Below are 24,935 nucleotides of genomic sequence, written 5' to 3' on the forward strand. Positions count from 1 at the left end.
CCCCAACATGTTCAGGGGACGAAAGTGTTTCTGTGGACTTCACAAATTATTGAAAGAAACAATTCCTTCAGGATGGGCGGGATGGCTCACACCTGTAGTCCCAGGACTTTGGGAGGTGGAGGCAGAAGGAAAGCCTGATCCCAGGAGTCTGAGACCTTCCTGGGCAAAATGGCTAAAACCCTGTCTCCACCAAAAAGAAAACTAATAAATAAATAAACAAACAAGTAAATAAAATTAGCCGGCCGTGGTGGCGCGCACCTGTAGTGCCAGCTACCTGGGATCACCTGAGCCTGGAGAGGTCGAGGCTGTAGTGAGCTGTGATCACGGAAAGTGGATTCTATTCCACCTCCTCACCCAGAGGCAGATATATCAGGACTTAAATTGCTTCTCGGCCTTTTGACTGAGATCAAGTTTGTAACACGGGGACGTGCAGGAATACACGGAAGATATCAGGCCCCACATTGACTTTGGTCATTTACATAGAGGGCGTTTTCCCTGGGGTGGGCAAAAGGCAAAAACAGTGCTCTGTAGGTTCCACCGAGACTTGAACTCGGATCGCTGGATTCAGAGTCCAGAGTGCTAACCATTACACCATGGAACCGTCGGTGCTGTTTTTCACCCCGCAATTGCTTATGGTGGTTATAGGCATTCTACTGATAGCATTTAGTTTATCAAAGCCAAAATTCTTAGTTTTATGCCCACTCATGACACTCTTTCAAAGAAAACCCTGGGGATCTATTTATTTTTGGCTGATTACATTGATCCATAAAGTCTCCCTTCCGCCCAACCTTCAATTAACTCAGAAACTTGGTGGTCCTGAGACTTGCTTTTTTCATTAAGAAAAATTGAGCGATTTTGATACCTGCCAAAACTGGACCGAACGTCTTCTATTCTTGTGCAATTTAATGCTTAAAAGCTAAATTAAGTGGGTGCTTTCCCATAAAAACGGGGAAACTAAGTTTTAGAGAACTCATGTCTTACCTGCAACTCTGCTCAATTTCAGACACTGGATATTTTTCTCCACATAAGTTAGTTATCAGGTGTGTTGCCTCTAGGAAAAAAGACCTTTAATATCTTGATTCCAGGGAATTCACAAAATTATTGAAGGTTCTGTGCGATCGACTGAGATTTATTTATATTTGGCCTTCTCTCTATTATTTAAACTAGTTGTAACAAGAAAAAAATTACTCAAGTGAAATTAAGCACAAAGCTGCTAAAGAAACATGTCTTTAAATTGAGGCTGAGTGATTCACTAACCTCAGTATTGTAAATCAGGAGGCAAATGTGCACCCACGCATGAAGCTACAATTCTAGTCAAGCCAGTTCCCAGTGTCTCCCTGGTCTCGGAGGGGTTATGATGATACAGTTTTGGGAGACTATAGACACAGCCATTTCTAGCTAGGTCAGGTGGAGTCAGCTGGGTTAGGAACCAGGCTCATTTTAAAGAAGAGGTTGATTGGAACCTTTGCTGCAGCTTCTCCTCACCTTTTATCCAGAGTTTCTCATGAGAGAAATTGTATTTCAATTATATTTTCATTATTTCTTTTGAGGAAGGAAACGTGTAAAAGTACATCTAAGTAAAAGTCTTTAAGTCCCAGTGAATATTGTAAGGCTATGTAAATTAAACCCAGATATTTTCTCCTAGGCTTTTCTTGTAGCAGATATCCACTTGTAGGTAGTGCCTGGTATTTCTAAATTATAGCTGCTACATAAGCCATGCTCTATCCAGAATTTCTTGCTTCTAGGACATAAAGAGATGGAGAAAAAAAAAAAACTCCAAGATTTCATGGAAGTAAACAGGGAAACAGATAAATCCACAATTATAGTGTAATATTTTAGCATAATATACCTCTCTGAAAAACTAATAAAAGCATAAATAGAAAAATAACTGTAGAGCAAAGTAATGCAATTCATATAACATACATATATACAAAACAGTACATATATCGACCTCAGGATTCAAACATTTTTCAAACGCACACCTAATTATCTGAAATTTGACATTTTACCAGACCATAAAGCAATGCTCCAAAAATGTAACAGGGTAAGATAGATGTTATTTTTCACAGCAATACAATTATGCCAGAAATCAAAACATAAAAATTAAAAATTGTATTTATTTGCAAAATGATAAAAACACTTAGAAATAATACATGATTTAAAGAAATGACCATCAAAATTAGAAACTATTTTGAAAGAAATGATACTACAAATAGTACATATCAAAACATGTAGTATGCAGCTAGAAATGAGCTAAGAAAGAAATCCTTAAATACTATAGTATATAAATAAAATAAATAAGATTAGTGATCTAAGCATCCATTACATGAGATCAGTGACCAATGAGTAATTTACTCCCAAAAGAACTTTAGGGAAAGAAATAATGAGGCAAACAGCAGATATTAATGCGATTGAAACTAAATATGAAATAGAGATGATCAACAAAGTCAATAAAGTGGCAACCCTTTGTGAATTTTATTGTGATAAAATACATAAAACATAAAAGTTACCACTTTGGCCATTTGTAAGTGTACAGGTAAGTGGCATTATCTGTGTTGCATTGTCGAGCGACCATCCCCACCATGTATCTCCAGAACTTCTTACATCTTCCCTGTGCCCATTAACCGGTAAGTCCCCATTTCACCTGCATTTTAGTAAATATATTACCAGGTTTTGTAAAGATATTGATAAATTCATTAAAAAATAATATGAAAAAGGACCAAAGTAGCCTAACTCATCTTGAAAAAGGAAAGCAAAGTTAGAAGATTTACTTTACCAAACAGAAAGAAAGGTCACATAATTTGAAAAACATGACATTGCCCACGGATAAACAATAGCACTACATAGAATCCAGTCTTTGAATAAATTGTGGATATTTATAGGAAAAAAAGTAATCAGATGATTACTCACAAGGAAAAAAATTAAGTTTTCCTCTTTCACATTATCCACAAAGCCAATTCCAGATAGGCTGTAGATCTCAATATGAAAGTAAACAAACAAAGCTTTAGACTACAACGTCGCAGGACATCTTTATGACTTTGACCCAGGGAAATCTTTTCTAAACTTGGTGCTAAAAGCACTATACATAAAGGGCAATCTTTCCCGTCTAGATATTCAAGTCCTTCAGTTCTGAAAATTTTTCTTGTATTTCTTGATAAAATTATCCTCCGTTTTTCTTTTGTCCTGCTGGAACTCTGAGTAATCAAATGATACTGAATCTCTGGAATGGGCTGTTCAATTTTCTTTCCACTACTATTTTCCATCTTTGATGTTCTTCTCCTGTTTTTGAAGCAATTCTAAACTGTATCTTCCAAATTTTCCATTAAATGCTTTTCTTTTCCCCTGCTACTTTATTCTTTATTACTAGGAGATCTTATCTCCTTATTATCATTAAAGAAATAGTATCCCAAGTACCTATTGCCAGGTGAGATGAAGAAATGAAATGTGTTTTATCTTTTTTCTCCTATCAAATACAACTATAAGTTATGGGCAGCATCCATGAACTATTTGAACACTGATAACAAAAGAGCAAACAAGAGTACAAGGATGGAAAAAGAGCACTGGAATTATCCTATGTATTCTCCCCAAATTGATTATATATGTAATGCAATGACTATCAAGATTCCAGTAGAATTTTTTGGAGATAGAGAAAAGCTGATTCTAAAATTTATATGGATAGACAAAAAAACTAGAATAGCTAAATCAATTTTGAAAAAAATGCAATGAGTAATTACATTACCTGATTTTAACATTTACTATGAATTTCAGTAATCAAGATAGTAAGATATTGGCAGAAAGATAAACATGTAAATCAATTGATCACAATAGAGAGTCTACTAATAAACGACACAAATATGGCTAATTGGTTTTTTTATTGAAGTTAAGAATAAAATCAATGAAGAAATTATAATTGTTCAACGAATAATATTGGGACAGTGGGCTATCCATATGCAAAGGAAAGAAGCAGAAAAGAGAAAAAGGGAGAAGTAAAGGAAGAATAAACCGTAAGGAAGGCATGGATGGAAGAAGTAGAAGGAAAAGTGGAAGGAAGAAAAGAAATGTTAACATAAATCTCACAATGTATACAAACATTAAAAATTGATCATATATGCAAATGTAAACATGAAGCTATAAAACTGTTAAAAGAAAACATAACAATAAAAAAAAAAGAAAACATAACAGAAAATCCACATGACCTTGAGTTGGGCGATGAGTTCTTAGATATGGCACTTTCCAAAAAAGGAGAAAAAAAATACGCTGGACTTAATCAACTTTTAACATGTTTGCTCTGTGAAAGACAATGATAGGACACTGATAAAAAGAAAGACTGGCAGAAAATATTTGTAGAGCATTCATCTGATCGAGGATTTGTATCTAGGATATATAAAGTATCCTCAAAACTCAACAATAAAAATAAAATAAAAATTGGCCAAAGGTAATACAAAAAATTAGCTGGGCGTGGTGGCACACTCCTGTAATCCCAGCTACTCGAGAGGCTGAGGCAGGAGGAGAATCTCTTGAACCCAGAAGGCAGAGGTTGTGGTGAGCCGAGATGGCACAACTGCATTCCACCCTGGGCGACAGAGGCAGACTCCGTCTCTAAATAAATAAAATAAAATAAAATAAAATAAAATAAAAAGGCAAAGGCATAAACACTTTACCAAAAACAGTACAAGCACACAGAAAGATGTTTGACATTATTAGCCATTATGAAATGCAATTTTTTTTTTTTTCGCAATTGCCCCAAACTGGAAACAGATGTCACAGAACACAAATGTCCTTCAATGAGTAGATAAACTGTGGTACATCCGTGCAACAGAATTCTATTCAGGAGCAAAAAAGGAATGAAAGTTTGATATTTGCAACAACTTGGGTAAATCTTACTTACTTCTAAGTAAAATAAGCTAATCTCAAAAAGTTATAAACTGTGATTCAATTTCTATGACATTTTCAAAAAGGCCAAAATATACAAATGGAAAGTGTATTCATGATTGTCAGCTGCTCTGTGTGACTATAAAGGAACAGTGACTATAAATATTAGGATGTGACTATAAAGGAACAGTGTTAGGGAGGCTTATGGATTGATAGAACTGGTGTATATCCTGATAACGGTAATGCCTAGATGTATATACATATATGCTTTTTAAAATAAAGTCAATTTTACTTAATAAATTTAAAAAATACAGATAGGTCCTATTTTATGGCATAGACTTCGTATACTTCAGGGTTTCTCCGGGAAACATTTTCACCAAATTCTTTTCTTGAAAGAGCTTAATTTGAGCCGCGTTTGTTGGGGAGAGAAAACCCAGTGAGACCTTGGAGAACGGCCCGCCTCTTGCCACTGAAGGAAGAATACTGAGGTTACAAGTTGGTTTACTTCGGGCAGCTCAGTGACATTTTGACAGCAAACACACATACGTAGTATTAGAGCCGGGCGAACGATGATGTCAGTGCTCCTGTACTTTCCGATTTACATTAATCTGATTCCTTTTTAGGGTAAAACTTCAGTCGTAGTCGGCAGGATTCGAACCTGCGCGGGGAGACCCCAATGGATTTCTAGTCCATCGCCTTAACCACTCGGCCACGACTACCGACATGGTAAGCTGACTGCAGATATGACAGAACTTTCCTCGAACAGTAAAGGCAATTGTTCCAGCTGGTCGGTGCGAGGCGCGGTCCGCAGTCCCGATAATTGGAAGCACTAAGATGGGAGTATCCATCACAGAAGCGTCTTTATTTTGAGCACACCGGGTCAATTTAACAACCAGCTCCCTTGACGAATTTGGCTCTGTGCTGGCTGCCGGAGTCCTCCAAACTGAAAACAAATGGACTCACCCCGGAGGTGGAGCCAGGCCTTAATCCTAGTTTTCATCCTGGGACCTTCTGCTCGAACTTTCAGGAGCCCAGCCTCCTCGCTGATTGACCCTGTTGCTTAATGGATTTCAGGGAAGGAAATGCTCTCAGAGAAACGATACAGAAAACCTTCTCTGGATTTTCTCACTTGGTGTCCCTAAGACCCTAAATGTAAACCTAAAATATTCGTCTCATTGTGTTCGGGAAATTGTTTTGCAAATGACTGCGCTTTCACTTTCCAGACGGGTTTAGAAGAAATTTACAAGAAAACCGGCCGGTGAGTTCTTTTCCTGTGAAATCCTAGATCCTAATAGATCCTAGTTACTTTCTAAAAAATTGATTACTTGGTTTAATTTTGCGACCAATGCAATTGTTGATCAAACCAAATTTAACCAATATAGCACATTTCCAGTTCTCCTTTTTACATTTGTAACTCACCAGTTCCTTTAGCAGAGTGTCTAGATGCTCCATAGAAATCAACCAACAAACCAACCAACCAACCAACCAAACAAAAACGATAAATGTGGATACTAGATCCCAAGATGCAGAGATGTACAGGTTCCGCTTTATGGTCAGAAAAATGTTAATGGCCAAAATGAATTTGATGCCTCTTAAGAAAGCTGAGCTAACTGCTTGATTTTAATATATTATATTTAACCAGAAGTACCAAAGTGCTTTTTATATAGCTTTCTATTTAATTCATATATCACTGAAAAAGTTTTTCTTTTTTCCGGAAAACTAAATCTTTTCCAAGACTTCCTTTTGTCTGTACCCAGAGAAGGTTAACTATCTCATGAATGATAAACAGAATAAATGCGGTCAACGGAAAGTAAGAATGCACCACACTTACTTTCTATGTATAGATCTTTATGTAGAACGAGAGCTTACTAATGTGTTTTTCAATTGGCCATCTTTGGAAAAAGTCCAGTCATTGGCTTGAAAAGATTGTATATTTTAAATCTTTATTTTCTGCCTGTCCCTTTAGGACCATTTTTGGAGCAGACCTCTGTCATGTGGGTTCCTGAAAAGTTGTTTGAAAGTTGCAATTTTTTGTTATGAATAAAAAGTTTATAAAAGGGTATTTATCAAAGTATATATGCAAAATAATGTTTATAGTTCGATTAAATATTCTCCGGTGAGGAGGGCAAAGAAACCTTCATGAATTCTACAAACCTCTAAATGCTCATTAGAGGCAACATGCCCATTAGAGGAATTATTTTAGTAACAAATTCAAAGAGCATATGATTATGAAGGTTACTGAACAAGACAGTTGATCAAACCATGGACTACTTAATGAAAAGATTCAATGGCATCTATATTTAGAGAATTCATCTTTCTTGTGTCAATATGTAAAATAAATGTTAATTAGAAAAACTTGGGTAATGATAGCTGATTTACACTGGGGGTGGGGAGGGGAGGAGACAGAACGCTCACAATCTTACCTCCCCCAAACGAGCACTAGTAGCACATTGGTGTATCTCTTTTCCTCCTCTTCCCATATTTTGAATGGAAAAAAAAAATTGTAAGTAGTTGAAGTTATACAAAGTGTGCCAACATTCTTCAGCCAGAAATATTCAGAAATACACCTATAGTTGAAGAAATTAGGATTATTATTCCTTACAGCAAGCAAGAACACACAACATAAGGAAGTGGAGGGCATCTCGGTAAGAGTATTAGAAAGTATTAATACTTATAGGATCTACACGTCTTGTGTTAGGTGATTTTAGGGGAAGTTTTAAAGACACAGATTTGCTCTTGGTTAGATGCTATCTGAAAGCAGGGGGTAATTATTTAATTAGATAACTTAACAGATCTTATCTAGAAGGAGGAAAAATAGAGCTAAATTAGCTTCTTGGAAAACCTGTTCTCTGTGCTTTTTCTTTTTTAAATTTATTTATTGTTATTTTTATTATATTTTTTATTTTTTGGTACTGCGACTTGGATGACAGTGCTTTTTCTTTTGGCTCCTGTGTTGTCGGACATTCCTTCCTTGGAAAGTGACCTCTTTGCAACACAAATTCCTCCTTCCTTTTTCTGAAGGGGAGACAGTCCCAGAATCCTCTTTTCTCAGTTAGGCTCTTAACCGACTCTGCTGGCTTTCTTGATCAAATGCACTTTTTTTGGTTTGGTCTGTTTGTTTTTTGAGACGAAGTCCCTCTCTGTCGTCCAGGCTGAAGTGGGCAGTGGGGTGATCTCAGCTCACTACAACTTCCGCCTCCCAGGTTCAAGTGATTCTTGTGCCTCATCCTTCTGAGTAGCTGGAATCACAGGCGCACACCATCACGCCCGGCTAATTTTTGTTTTATAGAGATGGGGTTTCATCATGTTGGCCAGGCTGGTCTCGAACTCCTGATCTCAAATGATCTGCCCACCTAGGTTTCCCAAATTGCTTTGATCACAGGCCTGAGCCATCTTGCGGGGCCTCAGCTGGACTTCTGAATACGTAGTAATCCTTTGAGCTAGGGGAAAAAGCAAGCCAGGTTAATGCCATTAAAGGAGTCATAATCCCAAAGATGATGATAAATGAGGGTCAAACCACACTTAATTGAAAAGAAATTGGATTTTTAAAAATCTGCAAGCAAAACTGAATCCACTTAAAAATTAGATCGCTCAAATTTCATACTAGTAAGAATTATGTTAAATGCCTCCATTCTGCATCGTAGAGACCCCAGTGGGAAATTCTTTGACATAATGTGTACCCTCCCTACCTCCTCCATCACTCTGAAGAATGAAAGCCTTTTTGTGGGCTTCATGAAAGACTCAGTAAGAAGAAAAAGTAGATTCAGAGGCTTATTGACTGGGTTTCAATTCTGGAGAAAGAAGGGTGGGAGAAACGTTCCTGGCAGGAGGGAAGAGATGAAACATCCCCAGTCACAGAAGCTTGCAGTGCCGGCTGCTCTTACTCAGCAAGTGTCCCTTGGCAATCTCTCCTCTCTCTCTCTCTCTCTCTCTCTCTCTCTCTCTCTCTCTCTCTCTCTCTCCCCGTGTGTGTGTGTGTGTGTGTGTGTGTGTGTGTGTGTGTGTGTGTGTCCCTCTCTTTCTCTTTTCCTCTCCTTCTCCCTCTTTCCTATTGTCAGTTGTCAGTCAAGGGCATCTTCGATAGAAGCTTATGAGATGTTAGTTTTTGAGAATATATTAGGATATCCTTCTGTGAGATGATCGCCCAATCTAGATGATTCTACAAAATTTTGTTTATTAACTTCTGGAAGTCAGATGGACTATGAAACAACCAAACTAGCCTTTCAGACTGGCCATGATATATCAACGTTTGTATTATTCCTGATGATAACTAAAGTGCCTGGAGCAAGAACCATGCATGAGACGTTTAGTTAAAAGAGCTTGGTGATCTAAGATAATGAGTTAAGTTCTCTAACTTTTATTAGTGTTTACACATCTTGGCAAAAGTAGTGCTTCCAAGTCTATTCTTTTCAGGAAAGCCAGTGCCTTTGGAGGGAAAGAGAAGGATATGATAAAACATTCTCTAGAAGGTTGTATAGTCGTTTGGTTGGAGGAGGGACGCTCAGAAAGTAAGCTGTTGTCAGGGAGGATGGGGTAACAAGAAACAATTTGACTAAACAACGTGTGGGAGGGATACTGAGGAGAACAAGGCCTAGGGAAACAGAACAAACTTGAAAGTCAAGCAGCTGGTAGGGAACGAGTCGAGTCTGAATTGCACCTATGTATATCCAGCAGTCAACCACCACTCCCCCTTTTCCATGATTCTACTCTGCCTTCTAACAGTAGTTTATGCATATTTTATACTATCTATAGTATTTTACTGCAGAACCTAGTATTACCGACAAATAAAACAAACAAAAATCACCTTTTGATTGCCCACACAGAAAACAGTCTGTACTAAATGACTGACAATTACTGTTTAGAATGTTTGGATTCTCTCCAGTAAAAAATAAATATCTGGCCGGGCTCGGTGGCTCAAGCCTGTAATCCCAGCACTTTGGGAGGCTGAGGCGGGTGGATCACGAGGTCAAGAGATCGAGACCATCCTGGTCAACATGGTGAAACCCCGTCTCTACTAAAAATACAAAACATTAGCTGGGCGTGGTGGCGCGTGCCTGTAATCCCAGCTACTCAGGAGGCTGAGGCAGGAGAATTGCCTGAACCCAGGAGGCGGAGGTTGCGGTGAGCCGAGATCGCGCCATTGCACTCCAGCCTGGGTAACAAGAGCCAAACTCCGTCTCAAAAACCAACCAACCAACCAAACAACAACAACAACAAAAACAAACAAACAAACAAACAAACAAACAAAAAAAACAGAAAAAAACCCAAAAAACCATCTTGACGCTATTAAGTAGAAAGAGCTACTATGTTACAGAATGGACAATGAACAGTGAATGAAAACTGCTTACTGTGGCCAAGTGAAAAAGAAATCACTTACAACCTCAGAAGTGTTTACCAGGTGGTTACCAAGGCAAAGAGATTTCTCCTAATTCTTACTCTCATATGTATCTCAGATTCTATGTCATATAATGTATCACTTTACAGTTACTTCCCAGCCTTTTCCTTCGTCTAGAAGAAAATAAATAAATAAATAAAGGGAATAAGGTATGAGCTGGAGGGAAGAGGACGTGTAGGTGGTGAAGAAAACTGAAGGAAGATTTCTTTGGGGTACGCGAGGAGGCAGCGGCGCTCAAAAGAAGTGTAGGTTGATGCTCGGTTCCCCTGCCGTGGGGGCCAGTTAAAATGCCGGGAGGACTGCACAAGGGACCTGAAGCGTTTGTCACGGGCCCCCTCTCCGTTTATCTTCGTTTCAAAATTAATTTGTAGGAGGAGAAACAAGTCAGCAGCGCGGCCAAGTGGCTGGAGGATTTCCGGTACACCCGCCTGCCGTCCTCTCCGTCCTTAGGTTCCCAGAAGTCTCTCCAAGAAACTGAGGGACCCACGGGCAGTGGGTTCGTGAAGAAACCGCCTCTGAGAAAGCGACGCCGGCCGGGAGCCGGGCGGGCAGCGGGAAACGAGCGTGCCCTGCACCCCGCGCTCCGGGACGGGCAGGAGGTTTCCGCCAGCTCGACCTTCAGCTCCGGTTTGAAATTCCCCTGGGCGCTGCGTTTTCGCCAACAGTTCAGAGCTCGTATTTTGTTTCGCTTTGCTCCCTACGAGTTTCAGAATTAATTACAGGACTTTCGTTCTCGATGCGACATAAAGTCGAGAGGTCATCGGGCCGGCGAAGGTCCTCCCGGTGTTCTTAGCTAGAGAATGGGGACGAGTAAGTGGCCTTCAGGCTCTTCACCCGGGATTCGGCCTCCGCGCGGGGGCCTGGGTTCTAACCCTTCCGGGACGGCCGCATTTGTTTCTCCGCGCGGGTTCTAAACCCTCCGGGACGGCCGCATTTGTTTCTGTCACTTTGCACCAAGCCATCTTCGGGGCGCGCATCACCTGAGATTTCTTCTCTTCCCTCCGCGATTCTCCTCCCATCGCTCAGGTGACAACCGCTCACCCGTTCCACATCGCCAAACTTGGACTCTCCCGCGCTTGAGTGTCACCTTCGACAACTTCCTTCCTTTCTGTCCAGGAAGACAAGAAGCCACCTAACCGACCGCCGCTAACGGAGCAGGGGCGGCCGGCCCACGCCGTCTTACCGAGAGGCGGGAAAGCAAAGGCGCCGTTTTGACATCTCAGTCCAAACATTCGCTAAAAGAAAATGCCCACGTTAGAAAACCTGGGGGCTTTCCAAAGCCACCTGGATGCAGTGAATTTGGGCCACAAGGTCATCGTTTGCTCTGTGAGCTTATTGACAAAATGCACGAAACTCGTTCTCAAACACAAACAAATAAAAAATACGGATATGAACAAGAACGAACAAGAAGGCCTCTCCTTCGAGAGAGAACTCTAGACTGGAGCTAGAGGAAAGGGACTTACGGGGCTCGGCCATGTGTTAAAAATACCGTCCAGTGTCAAATGTTGGAAGTTCCTCAGATTCCATTCTGTGAAATCAGCTGTCCCAAGCGTGGAATTGGAGAGGCCAGATTAAAAGAGATATGGAGCCGGGCGCGGTGGCTCAAGCCTGTCATCCCAGCACTTTGGGAGGCCGAGGCGGGTGGATCACGAGGTCGAGAGATCGAGACCATCCTGGTCAACATGGTGAAACCCCGTCTCTACTAAAAATACAAAAAATTAGCTGGGCATGGTGGCGCGTGCCTGTAATCCCAGCTACTCAGGAGGCTGAGGCAGGAGAATTGCCTGAACCCAGGAGGCGGAGGTTGCGGTGAGCCGAGATCGCGCCATTGCACTCCAGCCTGGGTAACAAGCGAGATATGGATTTTGATCCTTGGTCAAATTTATTCTTTTTTTCTCCTCACATGTGTACCTTTAATAACATGAAAGCTATGACACATACAAAAACGCTAAATGAACTTAGTATTCCTTTTACATCCTAATATTAGTGGGGACGATGAACATACAACTAAAGCAATAAAATGTCTTTGGAAAACAGAAAGGGAAGGGTCCAAGTTTCATAAGAGAAACCCAACAATTGTTCAAACAGCGCGGCGTTTAGGGAAGTCCCTTTTGCCAGTGGCCGCCATGTGTCCATATCTCGGATTGCATTTGGCTGGTGCTTCACGAACAGACCGCCGACCCGGCCTCCTAACGTCCCCAAAAAACTTCTACGTAAGACTATGTTCCCATAGGCTTCTTTGTGATCATGTTTGTTTGGAATGATGGAAAACATGAGAAATGAAAGGCAGCCTCTCATCCCTGGAACACCACTGTCATCGAGAGGATAACGACTCCATGGCGTTTCTTTTTTTAAATTACATTTTTACGTTTTTCCTCTGTCGCCCAGGCTGGGGTGCAGTGGCGCCATCTCAGCTCACCACAACCTCTGCCTCCCTGGTTCAAGTGAATCTCCTGCCTCAGCCTCCGGAGTACCTGTGACTACAGCTGCACACCACCACGCCCAGGTAATTTTTGTGTTGACAATAGAGATGGGATTTCACCAAGTTGGCCAGGCTGGTCTCGAACTCCTGATCTCAAATGATTCGCCCACCTCCTCCTCCCAGAGTGCTGGGATTACAAGCCTGAGCCACCCCTCCCGGCCCCAGCTCTGTATTTCTTAAAATTCTCTACGGTGTTTAGGGGATCCTGTCACTCTCAGGGTCACCTTGCCGCTTAGCTTTCTCTGCCTTCGCGGTGCCTGCAGAGTGCTCTTTCATGCCCACGAGTTGCAGCTGGTAGTGCTTCGGATATTCAGGGAATAGTGACTTTCACTGGGGGCCTGGAGAGAGCCATCTTGCCCCTTTTGGTGATAGTGCCGGCCCCTGAGGCGCGGATCTTTCTGCGGTGCCTGCGTCCTCTCTTCACCGCCCTCCAATAGCTTGGCCCAGGAGACTCTGTAGGAGACCCGCGGTTCCCAGGGGCGGTGCAGGGCAAGTCCACATCCTCAGAGCAAGCCACCTGCTCCTCCTACGTTGCGCCAGGCTGTAGGGTTTACTGGTTTATTATAAAGGATATCGCAAAGGATGCAAATGAAGAGGCACGCAGGGCAAGCTATGGCAGAAGGGGCGGGGAGCTTCCAAGCACTCCCTGGGCCAGGAACCCTCCAGAAACCTCCACGCGTTCAGCTGTCTGGAAGCTATCCAGTTGTTCACACAGAGGCAAGTGAAAATAGTTATTGAAAGGCTCAGTGGCTCCTCTGTGTCGGGGATTGCATATCCCTTGTGTTGTCTCGTTTTTGGGTTTCTTGAACTTTCAGGTGACTGGAGCAGAATATTTTCAGGAAAAATATTACATGAATAACCATATTAGCAATCTCAGGACAGAAGGTGGCTCACAAGCAGGTTCTGTGGCTCAATGGATATCGCATTGGACTTCTAGCCTAAATCAAGAGATTCAAAGGTTGTGGGTTCGAGTCCTGCCAGAGTTACATGTTATATTTTGTGATTTGAGTGAATACCTGTGCAAGTAATTTCTCCTTTTATACATATATATATATATATATATATATATATATATATATATATATGCAGAGTTTCACTCTTGTTGCCCAGGCTGATGTGCAATGGCATGACCTCGGCTCACCGCAACCTCTGCCTCCTAGGTCCAAGTGATACTCCTTGCCTCAGCCTCCCGAATAGCTGGGATAACAGGAATGCACCACCACACCTGGCTAATTTTGTATTTTTAATAGAGATGGGTTTTCTCCATGTTGGTCAGGATGGTCTTGAACTCCCGACCTTAGATGATCCACCCACTTCAGCCTCCCAAAGTGTTGGGATTATAGGAGTGAGCCACTGCACCCAGTCCAATTTCTCCTTATATTAACTGGACGTTTTCTCCAGTCAGCCACTCCCATTTTTCTGTAATTCATTTTCGGCTTTGTAGTGTTAACATCTGAGAAGCTTATTCAGAAACATTTTCATGTATAGACATCTACAGTCGCTAGATGACCAAATCAAAGGGGAAATAATAAAAGTTCGATATTAAAAGGAATACCAGGAACTGTTTCTTCCTTATGAAAAACAACTTTCCGGGGCAGATACATGTATTGTTTTCCCGGCCTCCGCTTGAGAATTGCCAGTAGGCGTCCTAAACGGTGCCTGTAAGAATTCCGCAGCTTCTGTTTGGAAACAGCCCATTTTTCTTGCTGGTGAAAACTCAGGACTCAAGTCTGCTCTTCATCTCATCCTCAACCCCAATAAGCGATCATTGGTAGTGTAAAGACTTCAGCTCTAAGAAATTAATTGAAATCAAATTTGCTTTTAAATGAAATATTATGAATGAGGATCTCTAGCATTGATTTTGATCCAAAATAAAGATTGATAAAAATCCTCCCTTACCCAACTGGGCAAATACAGCTGGAAAATGTCTCCTTTTCATCCGAGAACACTATTTCCTTAATTCCCTCCACTGGTGCTTAGTTTCAAGTATTCTGTGCATTTTCTCAGAAATTTTTTATGTATGTTAACATTAGGAATATGTAATATTTTTCTGGGAAGATGCATATAGATGCATTTATGTACACACATTATCTATGTATACACGTATAGAGGTGTATCTCCACTCGTCTTTGACTGTAGTGATACCATTTAACATACGTAGTGTTCTTTTATTCTTTATATAAATTACGTAATATTCCATAGCATGGACTCTACCATTGTATCACAAACACATCACACCTTAAATCCAGATTGCCTGCCGTCGAGTGGTCTGACGAGAGGCCTACCACTCTCACTGAAGGTCTTAGAAAAGGCTCTTCTGTTTGTGGAGGGTGAGAAACGGGAAAGACGCCTTCTTGTGGACCACAGACCTGCTGTGTTTCCAGTAGTGCCGGTGCCTGGCGTGCTTCTATGTAGAATAAAGAGAGAATTGATCAACCTCTGCCGTTGCTTGCTTAGCAAAATAAATCCACCAACAAAGCCCTTTTTAAAAAACATGCCATTTGACATGGTGGATTTTCCCCTCAACTTGCAAATTTGGCAATAATGTAGCAGATCATTATTGATCAATAATCAACACTATTGATCATTATCAATAATATCCACATTATCATTAATAATAATAATCAGCTAATGTGTTGATTGACCATATGTAGAATATTTATTATTTGTTACATACTCCTCTTCTTATTATATAAATTACGTCTAATCAGGTCAGGCAATGAAAGGGGGTATGATAGAGTCACAGCTTCTGAACCTGTTTATTACTGTATCGATTTCTCAGTAAATTATATCCTCTTACTCCAGCTGCAATGCCACCCTTTATCGTGTATTAAATTTACACGTATGTGCAGATGATTTCGGAGCCCTCTATTCTATGACCTTTTGTTTATCCTTGCAGGAACAATGCATGTTCTGAAATTTTTTTTTTTTTTTTTTTTTTTTTTTTTTTTTGCGATGGGGAGAAGGTATATGAGAAAGGAAAGAAGGCCAGCAGGTGAAGAAAAAGAAGGTCAGGTGAGGGCAATGGAGAAGGAAAGACATACAGAAGTGTGGAAGAGTGCTCAAAATGCCTGCCACTTACAGAGAAGTTGAAGGACTCAAAATAAGGATTAAAGCCCTCTCCTTTTCTGTATTTTAAGACCTAGATTTTAAGGCTGAGCTATTACTATTATTCCATGTAGAAATTTGTGTAATTTTTATTGAAAGGACAGAGGAAGGAAGACAGAGGGAAAGGAAAGGTTGCCTAAACCACACTGGTCCAACAAGAGTGAAAGAAGCGCAATGTTCTAATGAAGAAAGTAGGGAAGAGCAACGTTTGGTGAGTCTGCCAAATATTAAAAAAAAAAAAAAAAAAAAGGGTAGGGTAGTAAAACAGTTAATACGAGAAGTTGCAGGTCTTGAATCTGTGGCAAATGCAAAATAGATAAGTGTCAGAAGTGGGATTCGAACCCACGCCTCCATTCGGAGACCAGAACCCCCAGTGAGGGAAGCCTGCGCTTGAGTCTGGCGCCTTAGACCACTCGGCCATCCTGACACCTGCCTGAAGCGGGTGGTTCAATCATCGACTTAGCGTCATTAACAGTCCGTCAGTTCCAGGGACTGCTTCCCTATCTGGGAAACGGAAGAGTTCTGAGGGAAGCTGACGACTCTCGGTCTGGCGGGTAGTTAAGGCAGCCCCCGGGCCAGGGCCCGGCGTACGGAGAGCCCGCTCCTGCCCACGCCGCCCCTTCCCCTGCCGCCCACCGAGTTCCCCTCTCCCCACTCACCCGCCAGCCCCACGATCCAAGCGAGTGCGGACAGGGTGGGAATTTCACTGCACTTTGCAGATCGTGTTAGCGCAGGCTGCGGAGACGTTTTCCGCTAGCTTTTTGAGGCTTATACTCTCTTCTCATAATTAAATTGAAAAACAACATAGGTAAGGAGGGAGCCGGTGAGAAAGGCTTGAACGCCCCCTTTAACCCCGTCTTCCGGCATCCGGTCGTCCCTCTAAGTGCAGGTGGCGGCACCTTGCACACTCGTCCTGCGTTTCTCCCCGGGTCCCCACTTCTTCCAGCACTGTCTTCACTCGCTGGCTTTTATCTCTCTCGTTTTGTTCTCTTTTTCATTTCTTCCTGATGGCCTGGGGAAGGGGGATGCGGAAGTGAAGGGATGTGATAAATGGTAGGAAGTGTGCGAATAGAGCTACGAGTAAAAAGGGCTTATGGCCATTCCCCAGCAATAAACTGTGTCCGCCTTCCCCTGTCCCTCTTGTCAGTGATGAAGGTGACAGGTTTTAATCCACAGGCTCGCAGATGTCCTTGCTTCCATTTCGCAGGGCAGGGCTTCCAGCATGACAGACGCGCATTGTAAATCAGTTATCGTAGAGTTGCAGGCTGTTTTGTGAATAGACAGTGGCCAGAGGTGTTGGTCTTGTTGTTGTTTACTTCTCTGTCATTTTGAAACGACAACAACAAAATGTGGTTTTGTTTGGCTGCCCAGGCTGGAGCGCAGTGGCTGTTGACAGGCGTGATTTTAGTGCACGGCACGCAGCCTGGAACTGCTGGTCTTAAGAGATCGCCCCGCCTCGGCCTCACAAGTAGCTGGGATTTGTATTAATAAGTTCTTGATGTAGCTGTAGCATGTAAAATATTTTAACAACATATAGAGAAGCGGAAATAATGAAAACCTTGAGTCAGATGTAAGTGGGACTAAATTCAGGCTCAGTCCTTAGGAGAACCTTGTAGTGGTCCAGGCAGAGGTGATGATGGTTTTGACTAGATGATGGTGGGCGTCAGATGCACCACATGGGGAAAATGAGCCAGTAGCTTTATCCATAGGGAAGAGTGAAAGGAAGTGACCCATGGGAAAGAAGCATAGGTAGCAATCAGCAGACTAGGTTCGACCCCATACAAGGGCATCATCACAATTTGCCACCCCATGCTCTCAATATCACAAACCAAAATTAACAGGGAAAAAACGAAATCAAAGTAGTTTTCACCAGTGAAAGAATTTTTTTAAATGCTTAAAGAAGGGCTTTTCTTTCCCCTCCCAAACCAACACAACTGGAGGCAGGCTTTGGCAGAACTATAATGTCTAAATGTTGGAAGGTAGTTTGAGACATTCAGAATAATTTTGAAAAAGACTATCAAAAAGCTTATTTATAGGGCCTTCATCTAAAGGAAATTGTTCCATTTAGAAAAGTGACCTAATTTTTTCTATAAATGGGAATGCCCCCAATCTATACCATGACTTGATGACACTTACATGAAGACCAGAAGTGACTGCATTAGATCTCAAATGCGGCCAATGAAGTGACCAGCGAGGGGTGTCAAACACAAACTTCACTGTTGAACACCAAGGTGATTTTCTCTGTTAAGTAGACCAAACATATTTTACTATTTTTTTCGCTTTTAAGTGGGAAATACTGAGAGATAACATCATATGGTAGAAGAAAATGTGACTTGACAAAAAAAGAAGACATGAAAAGATTTACTGACTCATTATTTACTGTTGACCTGAGTATAAATCAAGAAACTCTTAATATTGATGGTGCTGGTAGAAGAATCCAGCATGAATCCTAACAGATTAATGGTGTTCCCAGTTGAAATGTGGCTGATCTAATTTTGAAGCTCCCACTCATGCCAGGCTTTGCTTGAGTATAAGGAGAGTGGGGAAGAATATAGTATACACAACAAGTGGATTGATTTATGAGCCACCAAGAAACACAGCATGCTACCCTCAAAGAAAATAGCCTGCTTTATTCCAGCTATGCTAATCCAGCCTTTCAGGAGAGCCAGGCATATGGCAAGATTTGCTGCTTTGCTGACCTGCCCTGCTCAGGAATGTAGCCTTTTGCTTTCCTGTGGGCAAAACTGACTTTATTGATCTGTTCACTCATTCATTCATCTCACAAATATTTGTTGAATGCTCGTCAGGTTCTGATTCTGTAGTTGGTACCAAAGATACAGAAGTGGAGCAGTGGAGGGAGACAGACATCCAACTAATTGGTGCCAACGCACTCTCACCAAAGGCCTCCAGGGACACACATGGAGTTGAACAAGTTCCCATGTTGTGTGTTCCCCCTCACTGCAATATATTTATTAGATGTTCATTACATGTTTATTACATGTTGCAGTGAGGGAGAACATACAATATGGGAACCATGGGTGTATCACTAACAGGGCATTAGAAAAAAACAATTATGAAATTCAGACTTTGGCTGGGTGATTTGGGAGAAGGTTAACGAAGTAGGGCTTTGCCCTGCTTTGGATAGAGTCGGGAAGTAGGGGTAATTTTGTGACTGGATATCTTAATAAATCTTATCTAAAGGGAGGGAAGGCTAAAGCAAGCCTAACACTGTAATTGGTAAAGAAGTAGCCATTATTCTTGTGATTTGGAGAGGAAAATGTTTGGTATTTTGTGGTGTGAACAATGTTCATGTTTCGTTTGTGTTCAGATACGATTATGAAATGGCCTGGTTTCTGTCTAATTTATTGCAGAATTTGTTCTGCTAGTGATGTTCCGTAAAATTGTTTATGTTCTACAGAAGAATATCAAGATCTAGGCCGGGCGCGGTGCTCAAACCTGTAATCCCAGCACTTAGGGAGGGGCAGGCAGGCCGATTACCTAAGGTCAGGAGTTCAAGACCAGCCTGGCCAACATGGTGAAACCTCATCTCTACTAAAAATACAAATATAGCCATGTGTGGCGGAAGCACCTGTGATCTCAGCTACTTGGGAGGCTGAGGCAGCAGAATCACTTGAACCCAGGAGGCAGAGGTTGCAATAAGCTGAGATAGTGCCACTGTACTCCAAACTTAGCGACAGAGTGAGACTCTGTCTCAAAAGAAAAGTATCAAGATCTAGTTGTAAGCGCCAGCCCAGCTCGTGGATGTCAGGGGCTGCTTTTCTCATAGTTAAAATAGGTAGACAGATAGATGATGTGTAGCATGTGCCTGTAATCCCAGCTACTTGGGAGGCTGAGGCAGGAGAATCACTTGAACCCTGGAGGTGGAGGTTGGAGTGAGCCAAGATCGTGCCATTGCATCCCAGCCTGGGCAACAAGAGCAAAACTCCAGCTCAAAAAAAAAAAAAAAAAGAAAAAAAGAAAGAAAGAAACATTAAACAAAGAAGAGATATGGGACGTGAGGGAGATTTTCACAATAGTTAATAGCATTGTTACTAAAGAACTCACTGGGAAGGTGAGATTTGAACAAAGACCTGAAAGGATAGAAGATCGAGTCATGTGACTATTTGGGGCCGATGTTTCCTAGTTGAGGAACTAGCAAGCGCAAGGTGGATTAAGTGAAATGAGGCCTGCTGTTTTTGGTAAAGCAAGAAAACCTATTACATGTTGCAGGAATAGAAGTCGTGCAACATGCAATCCCATTGCTAAACGTGTCTTCACCCTTTCCCAGGTCATAATTATCATCCCCTGCTGCCCACTACTTCATTCCAAGGCCTCGCCTGATCTCCACATTCCTTCCACCTCTGATTTATCTCATCACTGAATCATTAAAAGGTACTTAAAATGGCATGAAGCTCAGAAATAGAACAGGGAGGTCTGTTGCATGCATTACTTGAAAATTGGAGGGAAAAATCCTGCAGGCATGGTGGCTTGTTTTTTAGGTCAAACCAAAATAATCTCTAATTGACATTTATTCTTAAATAATGTCATTCTCCTAGGTATATATTTGTCACATTACTTTTAATTCCTGAAATTCTGTATGTAACTTACATAATAAAATACCCTTTACACATATACTATTTTATAATCGTTGGTATCATGGGTACCATGTGACTTTTTCGTATTTGGTTAGACTGTGTTTGTCTTCCTGTATAGAAAAGCTAATAAATAATGTTTTTATTTATTTATTTATTAAGAGAGAGTCTTGCTCTGTCACCCAGGCGGGAGGGCAATGGTGCAATCTCAGCTCACTGCAACCTCTGCCTCCTAGGTTCAAGCAACTTTCCTGCATCACCCTCTTGAGTAGCTGGGATTACAGGTGCCCACCACCAGTCCCAGTTAATTATTATTATTATTTGTATTTTTCTTAGAGACCCGGTTTCGCCATGTTGGCCAGGCTGGTTTCAAGCACCTGACCTCAAGTAATCCACCAGTCTCAGCCCCTCAAAGTGTTGGGATTACATGCGAGAGCCACTGCGCCCAACCTAATGTTTTAAATAATAGAATTACTGACTCCAAAGTAAAAAGTCCTGGGTTAGGTAGCACAGACCTGGTACAGCCCCTCATGTAACAAGTCTCTTCTTATTTTTCTCTTCTGCCACATTTGCTCCGGGGATTTTGTCCCCATGGTACCTCTTTGCAGGTGTCTCAGGAATTAATGAATATGGAACGAACCAGGAGCACGACCTCCTGAACTGCCAGGCCATTCTTGTCTTTGAATGAGTTGAGGTTCCAGACAAAATGTGAAGAGAAAATTAGAGAAAGACTTGTATTTTTATTTCCTCCTAGCTCTAAAGAACCTAGACATTCCATTTTGAAAAGTGTGGGAAAAATACCAACTGAGGCAACAGAGAAGCTTCCCCTTCTTTCCACATTTCTCTCAAGGATTCTCCTCAATTAGGCCAGTCATTCCCGAAGAGGGTCTCCTCCTCCTGGCTCCTCCCCCCAGGATGGCAAGGAGGGACGAAACTCCCTTTGGCAATATAGGAATCATCTTCGTTCTCCCCACAATTGTGCACATTAATAGGCTGTTTAAGGAAAGTACAGTGTGGAGGTTAAATTATCTGCTTGGTGATTAAATGGCTTAGGGGACTGAGCCACAACCCTGGTAGTTTCTGAAACCATGGATTTCCTCCAGCTTTTCTTGGGGAGCCAAATTCCTGATGGGATTACATTATTTAAAGAATTAACAAATTTTCTGTAGATGGGCCTGGGTAGCTCAGCTGGTAGAGCATCAGACTTTTAATCTGAGGGTCCAGGGTTCAAGTCCCTGTCCAGGTGTTAAGTGTAGTTTTGACTTCTGCCACATGTAGAAGTCGGAAACAGCCATACACTTTGCTGGCTTTACTTACTTATACCCTCCAAAGTCTAACTAAATCACATCTTTCAAGAAAATTTAGGATTATGGTAAAGCTATTAAAACAGGTAACTTGCACTGGAGTTACTGGCTAGCCACTTTCAAATTCCCTTACCAGGTGTGGGATAATTACCTTATTCTGCAGGGTGTTGCAGTTGGGAGGACCCTGGGAGTGTGTAGAGTCCGAGAGCAGGGGCCTTTGTCTCTTTCATCTCCGAGTTTCTCAGGTTTTAGATAAGATCATAGTACACAAACCTTGCAGGAAACACTTATAAGCTAAAACCCATACACATTTTGAAATTGTTAGTCATCCATTTTGTGCTTTCATTACAAAGCTAATGTCCTTACCTAGAGATATAGATAATCTATGAAAACCCCAGAAATGGGCTTCCGTGCATTTTTTCTGTGTACAGCACTATAGATTTTTATAAGACTTGCAATGGGGTTTGGACACAAAGTCGAGGTTTTTACCCAGCGGATACTGTGAGCACAGTAAGTGCATATTCTTTAGGACTGTTTCCTTCATTCTCACTAAGACATATGCACCCTGCAGAAGAGAAGCAGAGCTAACCAGATTTCTATCAGAGAAACCCTGTATTTGAAAAGTTGTGGAAGTTTTCCTGTCTTCAAAGTGGACTTCGGAAATCCTTCAGTAGGCAGGGCAGCAGGAATTGTCAGTCCCGAACTGTCAGTCTCTAAGAGGTCGGTACAATGTAAAACCATCTTGCTCTTTATGATAATGTACCATTTTAAAGAAAATATAGTTATTTTTTCTAAAATTTATTTATGTTTCCATGGAATAGGTATATAACTGATATTCCATAGAAGTTATTTAGTCAAGATTTGTAAAGTTCTGAGTTATAATTTCTAATACTATAAATATTTATTGAAAGATATAACCCTGATCAACGAAAGTTCTTTGAGTTTCTCAATACTGTTTAAGACGCAGAATCTCAGGTCTATTTTAAGCTCTGGGCTCTCTCTCTCTCTCTTTCCCCTCCTTCCCTCCCATGGGAGAAAGGAGGAATCCGATGAGTGAGTTTGGAAGAATAACCTGGAGTGAGTGCTCCCTTCTCCAGTGGGTGGTGAGTTTTCCAGAAGGGCTGCTTCCCTCCAGAGAGAGATGGGCAGGAAGAGGGAGTAGGGATGAGATCCTCCGGAGTAGGTACCATTTAAGGGGCACTTTTGGAAGTCAACTTTTTAGACATCCAAGCCGTATTCTCCAGTTCGATTTTAGGAGTAATGCATAATTCTCCATCTAACACTGTCCTCATGCCTTCCTTCATTCATTTTCACCAGTAGTTCTGAATTCCAGAGGGAATGAAGGAGAGTTATTTATTAAACTGTAACAGTCCAAATCAAGCCTTGACATTTTTGTTTTCCTGATCGATTGAGAGAATTCAGGAAAGTGGGAATTGTCTGTGTTGTCAGGAACTCATCAGCTGCAATAATAGTAGAGACGTTTCCACAAGAAACTAAAGAAACATAAGCCAGATGATCCCCTCCAAGAGAACTGTTGGCCCACGGCAAAGGCACATAAAATGCCTAAACTGTCTCCCCTCCTGAACAGGGCAGTGGCTCAACTCTGTAAGATCAACATGCCTCTTACTTCCAGGACTCCAAAGTTCATGGGCTGAAGTCCTAACCCTGAATGTGACAACATTTGGAGATAGGACCTTTAAAGAGGTAATTGAGGTTAAGGAGCTCATAGGCTGGGTCCTAATCCTACAGAATTGAAATCCTCATAAGAATGGAAAGTGTCCCCAGGGATGTGGGCACAGGGAAGAAAGGCCATGTCATGACACAGGAGGGCCACCATTTCAAGCCAAAGAGGGAGGCCTCAGGGGAAGCCCACCCTGCAGACACTCATTGATCTTGAACTTGCGGGCTCCAGGACTCTGAGAAAATAAATATCTGCTCTTTGCAGCATAATCTATGGCTTTTGGAGAGAACAAACAACGTTGACTAAAGATAGGCAGCGCGGATCAGCCCTGTCCAGGTTTTCTGCCATTTGCTCATCAAAGGACAACATCAAATTTTGTAAATCAAACTGTTGATTCTGCTGTTTACAAGTGTTCTTTGTGTCAACTCTAAAAAGAGATATTTCAAACCGCACAACTACCTGGAAATGGAACAACCTGCTCCTGAATAACTGCTGGATAAATACACGTTCATTCTTGTGGCATCATCGTCATCATTAGATGGACTCTGTCTCAGAGATGACTCTTTCGTCTACAAAACATTAAGAGAGACCCCCTCAGGATGCAGCTCCCTAAGCAAGTAAGCCTATAATCACATGTTCCCCTGTGAGCTATACCCCCACCTTCCTAAGAGGCTCTCAGAGTGACTGAGAGATCTATGACACCTGAATGATTCACACCTGCAATATCCAGGAACCGCTTCTCCATACCCTCCATGGTTGTCAAATAATCCTATACTTACTGAGCCTGTGCTGTGCACAAAGCACTGTGCTAGGTATGCGACACCAGGGATAGATTATTTGCTCCAAGGAGCTTACGATGAAGACAAAACAACCGTGTGAAGAGAAAAAGGAATCATCCACGGTAGCTTATGCGAGATGCCAAGTGAATCTCAAGATGAAGAGCAGAGAGATGACTGTGGTGGGAGAGTTGGGAGCCTTCAGGGAGGACATATGGTTCAAAGGAGGTTTTCAGGAAGATGTGGGGTTTGAGTAAAGAAAGGAGAAGAAGGCCTGTCAGAAAGACACAGAGGTCAAGGCGACAAGGAGACCAATCAGAGTGGAGCAGTGAGGTCTCAAACACAGTCCCAGAAAGGCAGCCTCAGGGTTACCTGGAGCATCAGTCAGATCAGGCTGTCATAAAAATACAAAGACGGAGTGGCTCAAACCCAGAAATTTATTTTCTCAGTTCTGAAGGCTGGGGAGATCCTACGTTCTCTGGTGTTTTATTTTATAAGGACACTAATCCCATGAGGCCAGGGCCCCACCCTATTACTTCATTTAACCTTGGTTATCTCCTTAGAGGCCCCATCTCTAAATACAGACACACTGTGGGGTTAGGACTTGGTCATATGAATTTAGGAGAGATACCAACATTCTATCTGTAGCACATGGAAACTTTTCAGAAATGTTAAATCTTGGGCTTTACCATGAAATTACTGTGTCAGAAACCCTAGGATTCAGC

At 41.8% G+C, this 24,935-nt stretch overlaps 1 long non-coding RNA gene and 4 other non-coding genes across 5 annotated transcripts in view; 2 read left to right on the forward strand and 3 right to left on the reverse strand.

The window, feature by feature from the left end:
* Positions 1-529: 529 nt before the first annotated feature.
* On the reverse strand, positions 530-601 carry TRNAQ-CUG (transfer RNA glutamine (anticodon CUG)). Its single transcript has one exon. It is a non-coding gene; the product is annotated as a tRNA-Gln (tRNA).
* Positions 602-5,499: 4,898 nt separating this feature from the next.
* Positions 5,500-24,935, forward strand: part of LOC141584177 (uncharacterized) — a 61,461-nt gene continuing 42,025 nt past the window's right edge. Inside the window, exon 1 of the long non-coding RNA XR_012517116.1 lies at positions 5,500-6,130. This is a non-coding gene — a long non-coding RNA (uncharacterized LOC141584177). The remainder of the gene's footprint in view (positions 6,131-24,935) is intronic.
* Positions 5,510-5,591, reverse strand: TRNAS-AGA (transfer RNA serine (anticodon AGA)). The gene has a single exon. It is a non-coding gene; the product is annotated as a tRNA-Ser (tRNA).
* TRNAL-CAA (transfer RNA leucine (anticodon CAA)) lies at positions 16,179-16,284 on the reverse strand. Its single transcript has 2 exons — positions 16,247-16,284; positions 16,179-16,224 (listed from the first exon to the last, which is right to left on the reverse strand). It is a non-coding gene; the product is annotated as a tRNA-Leu (tRNA).
* Positions 21,623-21,695, forward strand: TRNAK-UUU (transfer RNA lysine (anticodon UUU)). Its single transcript has one exon. It is a non-coding gene; the product is annotated as a tRNA-Lys (tRNA).

The sequence above is a fragment of the Saimiri boliviensis genome, chromosome 4 (assembly GCF_048565385.1).
Source record: "Saimiri boliviensis isolate mSaiBol1 chromosome 4, mSaiBol1.pri, whole genome shotgun sequence".
NCBI classification, from domain to species: Eukaryota; Metazoa; Chordata; class Mammalia; order Primates; family Cebidae; genus Saimiri; species Saimiri boliviensis.